The sequence below is a fragment of the Tachysurus fulvidraco genome, chromosome 5 (assembly GCF_022655615.1).
Source record: "Tachysurus fulvidraco isolate hzauxx_2018 chromosome 5, HZAU_PFXX_2.0, whole genome shotgun sequence".
Taxonomy (NCBI): domain Eukaryota; kingdom Metazoa; phylum Chordata; class Actinopteri; order Siluriformes; family Bagridae; genus Tachysurus; species Tachysurus fulvidraco.
The window spans coordinates 23819367-23838534 of NC_062522.1; the positions used below are offsets into that span (position 1 = coordinate 23819367).

The window sequence follows — 19168 nt, forward strand, 5'->3', positions numbered from 1 at the left end:
AGAGTTGTAATACATTTATTAGGGTCAAATTAACATGTTCTGAAGCAGTCCATTGAGCCGTTTGAAAGCTATTGAACTGGATGATAGAAGAATCAAATGCAACACACTGGCTGTGTAAATTGACCACATAGAGCAAATAATAGTACATTGAAAAGCTGTAGTGTTTTATTTAATGTAAAATGAATATTATACAATGTGTACTGGGTAAGTCAGTGTCTTTCTTCAAAAGACATTGAACTGGATGCTGTGCCATTGGAGAACCCCATAGAATACAGTGATGATGGAAATTGAACATCTAGAGTAAATCATAGCACATTAAAGACTTGTAGTGTGTTCTTTAGGGTCAAATAAATATTTTTCACCATGTTCTAGAATAGTCATCAAGCTTTTTAAAATCTATTGAACTAAATGTTGTCATAGAAGGAACCGATTCAACACACTATGAAGTAGTGGAAATTGACCACATAAGGAAAATTGCTCCACAATAAAGAGCTGTAGTATGTTTATTAGCTGTAGTAAGTTAAGATTTTCCGACCTGTTCAGGACCATCAAGCCTTTTAAGCTATTGAACTTAATAATGTGTCATTAAAGAAACCACAGTAATTAACACAGTAATAACAACAACAAAAAAAAAATACACTTGAGGCACAAACTGTTTATTAAATATATAAATCATAAACGTTTCATATATCAACATGCTCTGGAACGTTTTCAATAAAGCAAGCAGCGCTTTTCAGTTCAAATGAGTCTTAGCACCTTGCCAGAAAAGTATCATGTAATTTGTAGATGGTCCCTAAAGTGGTGATGACGTCACATCATTTCATAGGCATAAACGTGTTTTTAAGCCTTATAAAAACATCGACTTCTGCAGAAAAATGAATTGCAGGTACTTCTTATTATAGTCAGTAATGAAAATTAATTGTAAGTATCCTTTTTAAATGCACATTAACAAAGCTATTGAACCCGGAAGTCCGAATGTGTGAATATAAAACCAACTTTACCGCAGTCTTCTGCTTTACATCCAGGTCCTTATACTTCTCATAATGTTTAGTCTTCTTATGTTATATTTTTTCGTTACAGACACGTTAGCTCCCCATATATTCGTGAACAGATAATCTGCCTCCCACCTGTCTATACAGTGGCAAGGCATTCTGGGATTTGTAGTATTAGCAGAGCATGCGGCTAGCCAGCTGTAATACACATTTGATATGATCTCGCAGGCCAAATATAATTACCTGAGTTTGACACCCCTGAGTTAAAGGAAAACCTCTTTTAACACACCATTTATTTGCTAGTTTATCATGAAGGTTTTCATGCATCTAGTTTTACTTATCTAATTTCTAAATGAGATCAACCTATTTTATTTTTTACCTCATTAGCTAAAATATGGATTGGTTTGTGTAATGGGGTAGAAGGTGTAGGACTACAAATTGGGTGGACTACAAATCCTAGGAGTCAAGAGAGTATAAAAGGAAGTCAAACTTGGTGGCTTCCTCTTTGTGTACCATGTGCTAAGAAAAGCTGTTTGGTGTTTTTCAAGGCTGTGTTATAGCAGATGAAAAGACCAATTGATTAATGAACAGTATAGCAGCCTAGAACTGAATTGTAAAGGTAAGGGTTGTGATTTAGGTTTAGTTTTAACATTTCTATTTGCTATTTCTATTTTGTTTGTGTCCTCATGGGTGTTGTGTTAAGTGGTGCCTCTGAGAATTAAATAGATATATTTAAGAGTATAGGTACTGATTTTAATCAAATTAAGTGCCGTTTACTTTTATTGAACGCATTGATGGCTTAAAGGTTTTGTTTTCTTGTTTGTTTCATTTATCTTGGACCAACTAATGACCCGGGGGTTTCCTTTACCTTATGTATGTGGTGTACTCTGTTAACTTGTTGTGGTTTGAGGTTATGACTTTTGCTGTGGAGTGCAGATTGAACGGGTTTTTTGGTTTGATTTGTAATTTGAGTGTGCACTTATTTGCAGAGCAGCAACTACCATTAGATAGGATTGGGAACCCTGTTGTCTGTAATGGTTACAAGAGTTCTTTTTCTTTCTTGGTTTTGTTTGTGTGTTCTTTTTGCCATTTTTGATTCTTTGTGATGCTACTTGTAAATGTTGTAAAATTAACCTCGTCATATTTGCAAAGAAACGCACTGTAGTGGTTACCCTTCATTTTAAGGTTCTCATTGTGGGATGATGGGGATACGTTTGTATGCACTGGTCTTTAACAGAAGTCATAGGTGATGGTAATAGGTGTTTTCCCAACTTGAATAATTTACATTTACACTGACAGCATTTTGCAGATGCGCTTATGCAGTTAGATGTACAAAAGTTCTTGCGTCTCTATTAATGAGTATATTAGTATTGATTAACTAGTTTACAGACATAGAATACCAACAATGCAATAATAATGCAATGCAGTTCATGCAATTATCAAGGCAAAGACTATGGAAAAGAATACGACCATGATAAAATGGCATTGCAACTAAACATTTATTACACAATTAATCCATATTCTGGATATATATTGTTCCCCAGATGATAGTTTAATTTTTGTACTCATAACTGAACAATAAAATTCAAAGACGAATGAAATAAATTTACCACTTTACCAATATTATATTATAAATCAGTACCCAGAACCAAAACATGTTTTTTCTTAGAGTAAAAGTGTCTTCAGATGAGCTCATGCTAGTGTTATGCACTTGGGGGAACGCTTTTTGGTGTGGTTGACTCATTTGTATTCTCACCTCCAAACCCATGGGAGGCTACACACTTCTCAAATACTGGTCTATTTAACAGCCTGAAGGGGAGAGGAACAGGTGTCTCTTAAAACCAGACATGGATTGGCACGATCATACTAAGTGACGGGTTGCTGGAACCAGAAGTCACCTCCAGAATTAATAGTGCATTTCAAGGGAATTTGTCCTAAATAATTATCAGAATAAACTTATTCTTGTATACAAAAAAGGTTGTGGCTTTAAATCTTTATCGGTACTCTTAGGCATGTAGTCCTTCTGGTGACTTTAGCTAGTATACTTGTTTCTGCTAAAGGAAATATCAGCATCAGTTATGCTTTTTTCCACACAAATGGAAACCTGTAAAGACAGTAGAAGACTTTCAATCTAATCAATAACATCTAACACAAAAATGCAATGAGAGACTATTAAGAACCTAATGCTGCCGAACAACTGAGGTTGCACACTGTGCAATATGCTATTTTTTTTAACCATCATATTTAAAGACTGCTTGTTGACCTACATGCATCATGTAACAGTTATTTGATTTATTAAAAAAATATTGCCTGTTTATTCTGAAATGTAATTTATTTTGAACCAACCTAGCATCCTAGAAATATTTTAAACTATTGCACAATTATTTACACAAAGTTCAAACCTACTTGCATTTAGAAACATCATGTATTATGTGTGACTCAAACATTTGATTCTACGAAGTGAATAATTTGTGCCTTTTTTTTTTTTTAAGAAAAACTGTTTATGAGCAACTTACAGCTTAGCTAATATAACTCTCTGCTATATCAATAGATAGAATTTTTGTTAGCATGGGTATGTGAGAGATACTGTATCGCTATATCCACTGACAAAATAATAGCATCAGGATTTTTGCACATTTATTTTCAGTTTTTTTTTTTTTTTAACATTTTCTAATTCCCACATATTCAGGCAGCTTGTCACTATATTGTCTGACATTCCCTGAGGTCGCCTAAAAGTCCCTGAGGTCACTGCCCGAACAGCAGCTTAAAGAGGGTGAAGCCAGTTTAGGCTTGTGGTGTCTCCTGGATGTTGAACCGGAAAGGAGGAGATCCCAGTTCCATCCTTCCTCATCTACCACCTTTCAACAACCGACACAGATCCACCATTGGACATGATACAAAGGTCGTACCTTGGTTGGTAAGGATATCCTTGGGTATACCCACCTGGCTTAAGAGTGAGCTCCCTGGCGATTCTCTGGGATGTGGCTAGCTGAATAGGGACCGCCTTAGGGTATTGGGTGGCATAATTGACCAGAACTAGAATATACTCATGTCGATCCATGGGCACTCACCCCAGCACCTCTTTCATGCTCAGGAGCTCGCTCTGTAGCTGAACTGTGGGTTAAGATCTGGCAAATACCTCCAATTATGGAAGTATGGAAGGCATTCATTTTTGGAATTTTATCTATATTACAGATAATACTGTTTGTGTTTTTTGTGAAAATTTTATAGATTTCATAAAGACAACTGATCACACTCATTCTACATAATACAAACAAGTACATACTATTTTTATTTTAAATTAAATGTAGTCAAAGCAATGAAATCATGTTCTGATAATTACCTAAGCATATTTATGTAATCTATCCATGACACTTTTTTGCCATGCTGATTTGACCTTACTTATTGTTCTGAGTTTACATGTAGAATCTCTGAATTCCTAAAAAATATAATTTATCATTTTATCTGGTGTAAACAGCTTTAATGGGATTTAATTTTAATATGGTTCTAACCAAATTGGAGATTAGTTTTAACTGAAAAAATAATACTGTACTTAAGTCATTATACAGTCAATACAAACGGTTAAAATATACAGTATGACATTGCCATATTGCATTATCTTTTAAAAGACATTGTCTTGTTGTACAATATGTAGCATTTATTTTTTATTCATTAGGTTTGGTTTGATGTGTCTAAAGGTCCATCTTCACAAATGCATGCCTGCTTACTGAGATGTTATTCTACTCACTGCTGGAGCAATTTGCAGGAAGAGATCATGAGTTACCCAGCACAGTCTGGTCTGTCACTTATTAGAAATGAGTCAGAGTTAGAATGAAGGTTTTAGCTATATAAAGTATACCTTTTGATAAGTACTTTCTTTGCCACCCTACAGTGATCTCTGCGAGGTGGTGAGCATGGTAGGAGAGCTGGCTTTATTGATTAAGAATAATTTACTACATCAAATGTCTATATGCCCTACTGTATATGAATCTATGTTTTTCATTCATATTGAATATATTTACTATACGGACATTCACACATTTGGTACGTGGTTCGTTTATGAAGTTGTGGGAGGGGTCAACCAGGGCTAACTCGTATAATTCACACAATGGCCCACACTTTGGCATGCCCAAAAAATCCTATGTGCCAACATGAGCTACCCATTGGACAATGCTGTGTGGCCAGTCTCACAACAATTGCAAATCCATCGCCTGTAGTCCAGTGTTTATTTCCACTTCAGTGCTTTCTGTGCAGTCTTGCCCTGTATACAGATAACAGGATGTTTTCTTTTCAATATTGGTGTTCTTTAATTAAATACAGTAAGGATGAAAGTAGTGTGCCAACAACCAGAATAATAAAATCAAAGGTGCTTAGGATTTTTCCCACTAAATTTGTGTAATGTCGGTTTTGGGTTTTGTTTCATGTTCTGTTTCTTTTATTTTGTAACCTGTTTAATAACTGTTGTATCTTGCTTCCATTGACCATGTTATCTTGCCTTGTTTGTGTCATGTTTGATTGGTTTTTGATAGTCATGTCTTCTGTTTTAGTTTTCATTGGCTCCCTGTGTGTATTTAACCCTGGTGTTTGTCATGTTGTTGTCAGTTGTGCTCATGACACTCATCCTTTTCTGCCACTGCCCAAATTACTTTATGCTTTTGTTTCATTAAAATCTTCCACCTGGATTTTGATCCTCTGCTTCATCTTTCAACACACATGACTATTAGTTTCAGGTTCCAAACTGAGTGCAGCTTTATGAAAGTCTCACATCATTCTTAGCCCATTACTTTCCAGCTATATAAAATTAGTTGTTGGCTCTGTAGTGGCTCTGAGATTCTCTCTATGGATTTCACAATATAAGACTAAATCAGGAAAATATCCAGCACTCACACAGTCAGAAACAGATGTTCAGTGTGAACTGTATGTGAGGGAGCGTTAATACAAGACAGCCTCTATGTGTGACTGTGACTGCAAGTAAAATGAAATCTGAGTCCAGCTCAGGCTGAGATTGAAGTATGTCATTTTCATTTGTTTTAAATTGCCATCAAAAGTGATTTCTAAACCCTTCATTTAAAGCCAAAAGTAAATGTCAAAATATATTCTGATACAATGAAAAAGTAGGTCTAAAATGTTTAAATGTGACACAGTTGCTTATGAATGAGAGAGACAGACAGTTCTAATACTAATACTATAGAAATAGTAGTAGAATTTTACATATTAATGTCTTAAGAACCGGAACTAGGATTTGCTTTCTGGTCTTCCAAGAAGAATGTACAGTAACAATCATGCATTGATATGAACATTCATTGATGTTACCAAAATATTTTTTGAAAGTACTGTAAGATTCGAGACCATTTTAGTCAACCATTTACAGAATCCATTATCCAGAGTGCCTTATATTTAATAACAATTTATACAAATTGCTCAGCAGCTTGGTGGACCTGGGATTCAATCTGATGTCTTTCCGATCAGTAGTCCAACACCTTAACCACTGAGCCAACATCTCTACTATCAGTTGCAACTGGTACAATTGCAGAAAACTTCATACTCTCAGAAGAAAATGTCTATTTCTAAAATGTTATGTAATGCTGCTTTAGCTGCTTTTTGTAGTCCACTTACAGATTAACCATCAGATGCATGTTATTGCCTGAAATGAACAGAGATCAAGTTGTGGTGTCTATTCCTATAAAACAGTACAAATAATAGTTTTTTTTTTTATCGTGACTTTTATGACTGATTTATATACTTTATGAAGTAGGTTTATCTTCATACTTCAGACTGCACCAGAACAAAAATCCACTGTAAGACAAATCATCAATGGAGGGCCAATGTCACCACATGCCAGGAGTTGGCTGTCCTGCAGAGCTGTGAGAGTGGCACAAGCAACTACCAGAGCAGAACACCAACTAACCCAAAAAGACACAGGATCTTGGAGTTGGGTCCAAGTACAAGATATAAAATTTGATTAAAGTGTGCGGAGTGGACCAGCCCACCACTGCACAGACATCAGCAGAAGGAACACCTCTAGCCAAAGCACTGGATGAGGCAATACTTTTAGTAGAATGAGCCCTAAATCCTACAGGTGAAGACAGGTTGTGTGTCTTATAGTCCTAGAAAAAAACCTACACTACTCAGTGTGCTGGGCGATGCTTGGCCTTTATTGTGGCCACCAAAGCAGACTAGCAGAGCAGAAGACATATGCCACATGCTCATGTGATGTATCTAACTTCTAGGAGCCCAAACAGGGTACAGTAGGTGCACTCTCTCTTGCTCTGATGACTTATGCTTTGAGGGGCCCCAAGGCTCAAAAAATAACAGGTTAAGCTGGCCATGGTGGGCTCCTTGGGAATGTATCCCAGCCTGAGATGCAAAATAGCCTTGACTTTACCCGGAGCAAACTTGAGACAGGAGGATTTAGCTGACAGAGCCTGTAAGCCCCCCCACTCTCTTTAGAGATGTCAAGGCTAAGAAGTGAGTCGTCTTTAGGGTCAGAAACTTGCTCACAGACTCCATAGGCTTAAAGGGGGCTTCCAGACAAGAAGCCACAGGTGCCATTCTGTGACAACTAATGCAGCCATGGAACAGCCAGTGGCATGGGCCATCTGCTTTATACTGTAGCTACCAAATCATGATTAAGACCTCCACCACAGGTCTTTATGCAGGTTGGCCTGGTAGGCCTGAAAAACTGCTATAGTGTGCAGAACTGCAACAGCCTGGCCTGCTGCAGTGTAGGCTATGTTTACAAATGGCGATGAATCCCTAACTGGCTTAGACAGCAGTGCAGACTTTCTCCACTTTGCTAAGGAAGGAGAGAGACAGCTAGTTAACTTTTCTTCACCCATGAGTAGAACAGAATATCCATGTTTGCTGAGGCTCACAGCTGCTGAACAATTAGAGGAGGCCAGGATAAACACGTGAGCAGTACTCAGGTTTTCCCATGACTTCAGTGTGGAGGTCAGTAAAGAAGAGGAGGTTTCTGCATGTAGGGCTCCCTCTATATTGATAAATGCACAGAAAGGTGAGGCAAAGAAAAACAGAGCAGCAATTGCTTAGTACTTTGGATAATTTTAATATAATTTAAGTAATTACTTCTTTTATTAAAATGTACTATTAAAAATTGAGAGAGAACTGATGACTTGCAGGAAAAAGATAGAAAACTGATCTAAAAAGTACTGGTATGTGTCCAACTTGTTCCAGCAAAAGATAACCTTGCCCTGTTTAATAGTCTATTATATTGTGAATTAGCTGGGCCTGCACTCTGTCGGCAAAACTCATCTTATTTTAATACAAAGTGTGTATGCTCTTGCCAACTTGTTTTTCTCTTTAGGTTTTAAGGGAAATTCTGTAATTTTGTTTTAACCAACACAAAAATGTACAAGTATTAGTGTACAAGAAATTAGAGGTCTTCTCGGGTCTAAAGAAATGTACCCAACCCGTAGTGACCCGAATCACTTTTTACCCGAACCCGAAATGCATATTTTGTTTTTGTTTTTTTTAAGAAACACCCGACCCGAGACAAACCCGAAAAAATTAGACACGAGTCCAACCCGACCCATTGTCAATTTTTTTTTAACCCGACTGGAACCGAATGTTGCATAACTCTACACTAAAGTAACCACTACAGAGTGGATTCAAAATTGATTGACTGTTTGATTGGTCTGTTTCAACGAAAATTAGCTTACCGCCAGCCACACGTCGCCAGCCACATGTCGTAAGCAGTCTTGGCAAACAGAGGAGAGGTTGAAAAGGACTCGAGTCGATGCATACACACGACATACAGTAGTTCAGGTCTTCTCGGGTCCGTTCCATAAAAACACATTCATTTTAAATTACCTGAGACCCAATGCCGCGGAACACGTGAAACCTTTAGATCCGAACCCGCTCGGGTCTCGGGTTGGACCTCTGGTGGACCCGTAAACACCTCTACAAGAAATACAAGCTTGTATTTAATTAATACTCCTCTATATTAAGTAGTAGAAGTAGAAGATTTTAATGAAGAGACATTGCCTGTGTGTTCGGATAGAGTTGTAAATACACATGCAATAAAAGGATATTTTCAAAGAAAAAAATCAAGTCTGTGACACTCAGTGTCTAAAAAAACAAAGAAAAAAAGAATGAAAAGCAAGAAAACTCAATTGACCCTTGTGAAACCCTTTGGTCAAAAGGATCTGTTCATTATTTTTAATAAAAGAAAAATGTAGAACAAGTCCTTTTTCCTGAACCTTGTGGGCCTTAGCTTATTTTCTATTACTTTTGAAAACACCATCCTACACTTCTCCTTACATCCCACATAAAGCTGGTGGGCCAATGTGACCAATAAAAGAGTATTTGAAACAGATGGTATGGTAAATTTAAAATTAAAACACAAATTCATGTGAAAGCCAAAAGATGGGGTACTTGTGAGCCTTCATTTCCAGAAAAGAGAACAAGCCCCAAGGTCCAAAATCTATTGTTGGCAGGAAGAATTCAGGAAGGAGCTTTTTTTTTTACCTTAAGATTCACATTCCAGGCAGACACCACTTTCACTGCCTAAATGTATATGTGACTGACTTTTTTTATTTTAGTGTTTGTGTGTGCAGCAGGTGGCAAAAAGAGGAATTTTTGCAGAAAGGGTCACTAAAAGACTTCTTACATGTATGAAGTGCAGTAATTCTTGCACTGTAAGAATTTAAATTGTGTTTTTATTTGTTATTCCACTACACATTCATTCCACTACACAGATTCTATTTTCTAGAATCTATACTTTAGACATGATTAAGTCACACATAAAAAAAGCTCATTTTATTTTGTGTTTATTTGTTCTTTATATCTGAAATTTATTTTGGGATAGTCAATACAAAAATTAATATAAAATAATCAATTTTAATCAATGAATTATAGAGATAAAGACTAACAATTAAACATTTTAGGTAAAGTTTCCAAGTTATGTTTTGCTGCATCTTGGCTTGAAGCTATGGGAATGCGAGACCGGTATCTGAAGGGAGTCTGGATGCCTATTGTACTGGCCATTTTGGGGTCATGAGATAGCAGATAGCGGTGCATTTCAGATGGACCATAAACAATGCTACTTAAAAGAACATCTATGTCACAAAAGTCAGGCATGCCCAAATGTCACAAGCACCACAGTGTGTCATTCCCTTTTCAGGGCATTGGTTTACATACGTAACAGAAGATGTTTTTGCTTTTCAGGGAACTGAATTCTGGTTCTGGAAGCTTTAATAACAATGCTGCCACACCAAGGAAGAATGCCTACCCAACAAGGCTGTGAGGCACAGACACAGACAATTGCTGAGTGCAGACAGAACCAGTTAATCTTGGAATACTGGAATACTGGGTTGATTCCAAAATGTAAAACCTGATGAATGCGTTCAAAGAGGACTAGCCTACCATATCACAAACATTGTTCAAGGGCGCACCCCTGGTTAGAGCCCTGGAAAATGCTAAACTAGTGGATTTGGCCCTGACTCCTAGAGGTGAAGCGATTACATGCACCTCATAAGAAATAGCATACTTACTGTAACCAAATGAGAAAAGTGCTGCTTGGTGAAGCATTACCCTTTTGCCACCATGGAAGAAGACCCAAAATCTGGAGTGCAGAATAGCCTTGAACATTCCAAGAGCAAAGTCTAAGCAGGAGTAGTCTACTGACATGGCCTGCATACTCTCTACTCTTTTGAGTTAAATTAAAACTAGTACAAGTAACAATCTGATAACTTTTCCACTAATAGGTCCCAAGAAGGAACTTTTGACCTTCAGATCGGACCTAGGCTCTCTGGCACCAATTTCCACTGGAAATACAGACGAAGAGAAGCATCCCCACAGAAGTTTACAATAGGTGCAATACTAATGGAAACATCCACATTCAATTCAATAAATATTATTGGTATAGTTATTTTAATAATGGACATTTAACTCATAAATTGAGATATAATTTACAACAACAACAACAACAACAACAACAATAATAATAATAATAATAATAATAATAATAATAATAATAATAATAATAATAATAATAATAATAATAATAGTAATACTAATAGTAATAATAATGATAATAATTATAGTCAAATTTTAATTTAATAATAGAGTTAAAAATAATAATTTAAATTACATTCATGTTTAAAATTTAATTTATATTTATCTCTAATGAGCTACTGGCGGATGAGCTGCAGGTGGAGATCCGGGGGAGATCCCTGCCATCGGCAGTATTGTAATATAACGGAGTACAAATACTTTGTTACTGTACTTATGTAGAAATTTCACATATCTGTAATTTGCTACTTCGCTACTTTCACTTTTACTCCACTACATTTCCTAGATAAAATGTATACTTTTACTCCGATATATTTCCACTAAGCATCTTCGTTACTTGTTACTACAAAATAAAATCAGAAGAAATATGTGCGACTGCAATAATGGAGGTTTGGTGAATCACTGTGTAGATTGCATTACGCACGCTCCAGACGCTCTATTTCAGCGTAATGTTGCCAAAGGAGGAGGAAGCACAACTGAAACCGCCATAGAAACACCTACTGGAGGACCTCCCGTTATTGTAGACAAACCCCCCGACGATAGTGGTGAACTCGGTGAACAGGGTGAAGAAGATAACGTTATACACCCGTGGCCGTATTTGCAAGAAATGTTTCTGTACATTGGAATGAAAGATTCTTCAAACCGGATGAAGTGCCTCTTATGCCTACCGAAAATCACTGAAATTTTACTTTTACTTCAAATACTTAAGTAAATTAAATATCAGAATATTACGTTTGTTACTTAAGTACAGTATATATCAGATACTTTAAGACTTTTACTTGAGTAATATTCTAAAAGGTAACTTTCACTTCTACCAAAGTCTTTTTCTAGTATGATACTTGTACTTTTACTCAAGTATTGCTTCCTAGTACCTTATACAACACTGGCCATCGGTGGCGTACATCTCCGCTCGTTACAGAATGACTCACTACACATCACAGACCCACCAAGTCATGGACTTGTCCAGCATCCTCAGGGATTTTCTTTCTTTCTTTCTTTCTTTCTTTCTTTCTTTCTTTCTTTCTTTCTTTCTTTCTTTCTTTCTTTCTTTCTTTTCCCGGTTTCATGCGGCTCTTATGTTCATATCGAAGTTTGTATTTGTGTATTTTTATTGTGCGTGTTCGCTTCGCTTGAGTTCAATACGGTATTTTCGTCAAACGTGCTTGTGAGTGTGATGAAAATTCCTCAAAGTTTCCCAGTAGGAGCAAGATCATTTGAGTAAACAATTTGTGTCAAGTTTGCTCTCAAATTGGCAGGGAAAAAAGGTGATGATCATTTGTACCCATGTTTATGATGTGGCTCTCTGCAGTAACACAGTAAAAAATGTGGCTCTTGGTCTCTGACTGCTTGGCCACCCCTGGTCTACCATAATGGGAGGTCCAGTAGGTTCTTCCATGGCGGTTTCAGTTGTGCTTCTGCCTCCTTTGGGCAACATTACGCTGAAATAGAGCGTGCAGTGCTGCGTAACGTATTCTAGGAGCAGTGATTCACCAAACCTCCCTTACTGCAGTTGCACACATTTCTTCTGATTTTATTTTGTAGTAACAAGTAACGAAGATGCTAAGTGGAAATATAACGGAGTAAAAGTATACATTTTATCTAGGAAATGTAGTTGAGTAAAAGTGAAACTTGACATAAATTTAAATAGCGAAATAAAGTACAGATAAGTGACATTTCTACTTAAGTACAGTAAAGAAGTATTTGTACTTCATTACATTACAACACTGAATAAAATACAGAAACCATGCAACAACCAATCTGCATGATGTGCTGGATTGGCTTCATGACCTCGGCTTGCTGTGAAGACCAGGCCTCCAGTCCTCGGGGTCACCTAATACCAGAGACCAGGAGAGGGGACACCGAAAGCGGTGTGCGAGTAAGCGGAAGCATGGTAAGTGGGCGGGTGTCTGTACTAGGCTAAAAACAAAGCGTTGTTACTCATTACTGCTCATTGTCAATAGAGTTTGTGACTGTTAGATGCAAGCCATTTTATTTACCACGGGAATTCACCACGTTTTTTATTGTCGGAGATTACTTTCCCCCCAATGCTAATGCTAAAGAGGCGCTAAGTAAGCTACACGGGGCTATTAGCAATCTACAGAATGTTCACCCCAATGGACTGTTTATCATCACCGATGATTTCAGTCATGCAAATCTGAAGTCAGTACTCCCTAAATTCAACCAGTATGTGGACTTTGCAAGGAGAGGTGAAAACCTGCACCTTGGCTACCCAGACCACATCTCTGTTATACTAATTCCAGCATACAGACCACTTATCAGATGCTCTAAACCGGTTCTGAAGCAGGTGAAAACCTTGCCAGTGGGAGCCACCTCTTCTCTTCAGGACTGCTTTGAGTGCACTGATTGGAACATCTTCAGGAAGGCTGCACGGAATCAGTGACTAGCTAAATTGGCAAGTGCATTGATGACATGACCGTCTCCAAGACCATCACCACACGCTGCAACCAGAAGCCATGAATGACTGCTAACATGTGTGAGTTGCTGAAGACTAGAGGTCAGGGGACAGGGCGGCCCTAAGAACAGCAAGGTCCAAACTGTCCCGAGCCATCAGAGAGGCAAAGCGCACACATGCTCAGACAATCCACAGCCACATCCAGGACAGAGGAGACACCCGGCGCATGTGGCATGGCATACAGGTGATCACAAACTACAAGACAGCTTCACCTGCCTGTGAATAGTGATGCCTCCCTCCCAGATGCGCTGAACAACTTCTATGCTTGGTTTGAGGCGCATAACAACGTAACGGCAAGGAAGACCATCCCTCCCCCGACGACTATGTACTCTGTCTATCCACGGCCAACGTGAGGAGAACTCTATGCAGAGTTAACACACGGAAGGCTGCTGGACCAGACAACATTCCTGGCAGGGTGCTCAGGGAATGCACAGAACAGCTAGCGGATGTTTTCACTGACATCTTCAACATTTCCCTGAGCAGCTCTGTTGTTCCTACGTGCCTCAAGACAACCACCATTGTCCCTGTCCCAAAGAAATCTAAGTCCTGCCCCAATGACTATCGTCCAATCGCACTCACAACCATCGTTCTGAAGTGCTTCGAGAAGCTCGTCCTGAGGCATATCAAGACCCAGTTTACACCCTCACTGGACCCCCTACAGTTCGTGTATCTTCCAAACCACTCCACAGACGATGCCATTGCCACGGCCCTTCATTTACTGTAGCCCTCTCCCACCTAAACAATAAAGACACTTATGTACGAATGCTGTTCATTCCAAGTACAATAAATTTAAAGTTTTATTTTCATCAAAAATTGTTTTATCAGAATCCGTGTCCATCTACTCTTACTTTATCACATGTCCTGCCTGTTTAGTTGGACTTTTCTGTGTTTTATTTTTTCCTAGTTTTATGATTGTTTTCTTTCTCTGTTTTTCTAGTTTTTGTTAATAAATCATGTTTTTGTTATCCCTACATTCAATATAGATCTCTTTCAGACATTTTCTATGGCTATTTCTCTCACATGAAATTGAGCATGTTATCTTTCTATTTCTGTTGTTGTCTGGCATTTGGAAAACTTAAATATTAATGTATGAAAAATGCTGGTTAAGAGCATTAAAGATCAAGGTGATTATAAGGAAACATGGTCTCTTGGTGACAATGTGTTAATCTACTATGTGTTAATCTAATTACAATGTAGGATTTTGATATTTACATACATTTTGCATATGTAATTTAAATTAACATGTTTGTAAATCTGTTTAACACACCTGCTGAAACATGCAGACATCAGAGCACAATATACTTCAGCAAGTTCCCCCATTATAAATGCTCATGCAGTGATCAGAGTCAGTGATGCAGCTACCCCTAACTGTGTCTAGCATTTGAGGAGGATAGAGATAGGACTAAGGGTGAAGGTAGCAAGTTGACCCCTGAAGGGGTAACCCATTTCACATGGGTGAGTAGCTGGCTCTATGAGAAGATTTAATAATAATAACTAAAAAAAAGTTTGTTTTATGATTTGATTACAAGACATATATTTGTTTTTTCTGTTTAAAGGTGAAGATTTTTATGTTATCTTATCCAGTAGCTGCTTTGCTCAAGTCAGGATCATGGTGATTCATTAGTTTTGGCCTATATTCAACAAGGCTGAGTATGATTTTGGTCCTATATTATCATGACTTTAAAACATTTGACAAAAGACAAACACATCTAAACAAATATAATAAATAATTTGATATTATGACTGGCTTACACTCTGGCTGGGTGAAAAGATTATGTCAAAATAGTGATTTTCATGCAATTGCCATTAGGCACAGTAAATTGCATTGTATGGTATTTTGGATGGACTATACTTAAAAAAAAACGTAATAGATTGCAAATTAATATCAATATTTTGAATTTATATATGTATATATACATATATACATATATAAATATAAATTCAAAATTCACGTATATATATACTATACTTAAAAAAACTTAATAGATTGCAAATTAATATCAATATTTTGAATTTATATATATATTCTTTTATTTGATATAAAATTCTTTTATCTTATCTATTGAGGCTTTTACTCAATACACAGTAAAGATGCAAACTGAGAAGAAAGCTATACCTTGTGTATTAATTACTTAAGGACTGTCTGTATAACTGATGTAGCACATTTGCAGCTAAATATAAATTGCTAAAAACCTATATCTGTAATTATTTGGCTAAATATAATATCCTGATGCTCAGTAGATATAGTAACATTTTGCTTCTGATGTTAGATTTTTAATTCTAGAAATAATTGTAAACATTGCAAGCAAAATATTGCTGGGGATTTAAAGCCATTGTTACCCTTTTGATTGTCTCTGATTGAAAGTGTTTCAATTTAAATCCTCAGAATGGAAACCCCACCTAACTGCTGCATCTGTTCAATTATTCTTTGCAATAACATTGTGACCTAAGGTAACTGATAAATTAATTAACATCTCATTTAGAAAAAAACTTAAAAGCAATTTGTTAGCTTACTCAGTCATGATTTCCACCCACCCTAAAAAAACATGCTTGTAGGTAGACTGGCTCTCAGTTGATTACATGGTTGGAGTTCACTCTGTAACTGTTACTATACTCATGTCAGCATTATACAGTATGTCACATATTTGCATGCTGCTGTATTCCAAAAATGTAGGTAAAGTTGTAGTAAAGTGTGAAGTGAAATGTAGTAAAAAAATTATTTGCAACCAATGCTTTCCTCAAATTTAACCAGTCCTTTCCTGTCATGTTAAATAGGCCTGACCCTCAAGAAGCGATAATTACCAATTAAATTTTAAACCAAATTAAAGCAAGAAGGAAATTTTATATGCACATTTCCCCCACATTTTTTGCATATTTCTTACATATAATTTGTAACTTTGTTTTACTTTCCTGAATTGATGTTAATCAATTCTTCAGATGTGACTTCTGACTTCCTTCTACAAATAAAAGCTTGAAGCTTCAAGACCCTCGTAAGCTCCACAACATCTTCTCTACACTACTCAACTCCACCTGCATCATCCTTGCTGACTGCTAAAGACTTTGCTTCTCTTTATAAAGAGAAGATTGAGATCTTATGCCTTGACTGCACCTACATTTCATAGCTAGGATTCCCCTGTTCCTTCATTGTCTGTCAGGATCCAGCCCGGACTTTGGCCACGTGCTTTTTTATGTTCGGTGTTCACGTGTCTGTCCCCTTTGCACACCTGTTCCTTATGTGTCTAACTGTTATTAGTATTTCATCGAGTCGCGTTGCCTTTAGCAGCATGGAATCCTTGTTGTCATTTGTTGTCTTTGTCATGTCGTTTGTCAAGTCCTAGTCCCTGTTTTGTGTTTTTAAATTAATATATCCATTTATTTTAGCTATTCTGCATTTGGGTTTGTTTTTACCCTGTATTGCTGACATTGTCACATTTTTCAACCGTTGCAGCAGAAGAGATTTTACAACACAAACAGTCATGCAATCCTACCACCTGCCCACTGGATCCACTCCCACTATGCTCCAGACCATGTACCAACTACCTTCATGAGAGCAAGGGTTATTCCCATCCTGAAGAAACCTGCTCTGGATCCATTAGATATCAGTAACTACAGTATCAATTGTCTCTTTTGACTGGCTTTAAAGCAGCACAATCCACAAAAAGTGCCCTTTTGGCTGCCTCTGAGAAACTACATGCTACTATTTTTTTTTTAATTTCTGTTTCCATACTTCTGTGAAGCTGCTTTGGACAATGGGAATTGTTAAAAGTGCTATACAAATAAATTGAATTTGAATTTGAAATGCAGATTTGCTTTGCAACAGGAAACCTCCAAGGCAAGCTTTTATTTTATCGAATTCAGCTTGATCTCCTTCAGGTCTACTGTTTAATATACTCTCACTTCTGCACATCTGCTTGAGCTTGCAAAGTAAGCATAATATAGCTATTGTACTGGTCTTACTAGGTGTTCTGCTGATTTTACTGATCACTCTTTATCTGAGGCTCGTTTAGAGACTTACAGTAGGAGACACTACAGTATGTGCAAGTCCAAAAGCAAATACATAGCTTCATTTGTTTGGTGTCCCTTCATCATCATCCAGGCTTTAACGGCATTCAAAAATGAGTTTATTTTAGTTATTATGCATATTATCTACCCCAACCAGTCAAAACTAATCAACTAATAAAAAAAATGCTTTTGGTATTTTACCTCAAATATGTTTGCCTGCTTATACCATTTTGGCAAATTATATCCTTATGTAACCCTACAATTTCAAACAATAGATTAGTGTTAGACCCTTAATAATACTGTAGTAATTTAAAGTATTTACTATACACCCTTTGAACACAAAGATCCCCATGGCAGTTCCAAGTACAATAAATTTAAAGTTTTATTTTCATCAAAAATTGTTTTATCAGAATCCTTGTCCATCTACTCTTACTTTATCACATGTCCTGCCTGTTTAGTTGGACTTTTCTGTGTTTTATTTTTTCCTAGTTTTATGATTGTTTTCTTTCTCTGTTTTTCTAGTTTTTGTTAATAAATCATGTTTTTGTTATCCCTACATTTGGGTTTCTTCCATTCCTGACACATGTGATTAGAAGGGTTCTAGAAGAAAAACCTCTCTTATTAGGAAAACACTTATTTGACCACCCACAGAATCAACCAACCATTTAGGGTTCTGCATATTAACTTGGTGATAACAGATATTGCATTAAGTAAACAAGAACATGGACTTAGTGTCAGTAACCATACCAACATTTTTTAAACTTATTCCAAGATATTGTGACAGAATTCGTGTCAAATCCGATAATTCTCTCTCATTCATGTTCTTAGGAATGTTGCTTGAAAGCAGGTGATGTGTGTTTCTGAGGGCAGGGGAGGAGTTGCGGTTTGTCGGTTGTTCAGTCTAGTGTACACTGTTTCAGAAAGACCACGGCGACTATTCGGACATCAGATTTCTCCTTTCAGAAGCATCACCAAACAGCTTAGCGCAGTCCCATCGCAGGAACAGACCATTGTTTTTTTACAACAAGGTGAGAAAAGCACCTGAAATTCCTCTATAGAAACAGTCGATTAATGCGTTTAAATAAAACATGTGCACTTTTGTGCAGCATTCGCGGTCCTGCTGTTGCATCACGAGAATCCGCGTGATAAAAGTAAATGGATTTTAATTCCTCGTGTTCAAAACTGCGGCATGGTGTACAGTACGACCAGAATTCATTATAACTCGTAATATTCAAGTATGCTTCACGATGGATGTGTGTGTGTGTGTGTGTGTGTGTGTGTGTGTGTGTGTGTGTGTGTGCGTGCTCGCGCGTGTGCGCGCGGGGGGGGGGGCGCTAAAAATCCACTATGTTGCGTTAAATAGATTTGATTTAAATACATTTCAGTTAACTTTAAAATAAATGTAACTTCAGAGATTAATTAATCTTTTATGTGTCATTATTGAGGAGAAAACCCTGAAAATAAGATGGCCATTGCAAACTTTATTTGTATATATATATATATATATATATATATATATATATATATATATATATATATATATATATTTATATATATATATATATATGTGTGTGTGTGTGTGTGTGTGTGTGTTTGTTTGTGGTTCATTTGGACATGGAAACCATGGGACACTTCACTTAGAACTTTAAATAATTGCTTAATCCCTCAC

At 37.0% G+C, this 19168-nt stretch overlaps 1 protein-coding gene and 1 long non-coding RNA gene across 7 annotated transcripts in view; both read left to right on the plus strand.

Annotated features, from left to right (window-relative positions):
* Positions 1-1404: 1404 nt before the first annotated feature.
* LOC113642839 lies at positions 1405-5674 on the plus strand. Of its 6 annotated transcripts, none has more exons than XR_003440663.2 (3): positions 1405-1611; positions 3682-3909; positions 4669-5674. It is a non-coding gene; the product is annotated as an uncharacterized LOC113642839 (long non-coding RNA). The 6 variants fall into 6 exon arrangements; XR_003440662.2 differs by having other exon boundaries at positions 4691-5674; XR_007140595.1 differs by having other exon boundaries at positions 3682-3905.
* A 12738-nt stretch (positions 5675-18412) lies between these two features.
* LOC113643082 (contactin-4) overlaps positions 18413-19168 on the plus strand; it is a 162804-nt gene continuing 162048 nt past the window's right edge. Inside the window, exon 1 of the mRNA XM_047813108.1 lies at positions 18413-18527. The gene's annotated coding sequence lies outside the window, so the exon portion shown is untranslated. The remainder of the gene's footprint in view (positions 18528-19168) is intronic.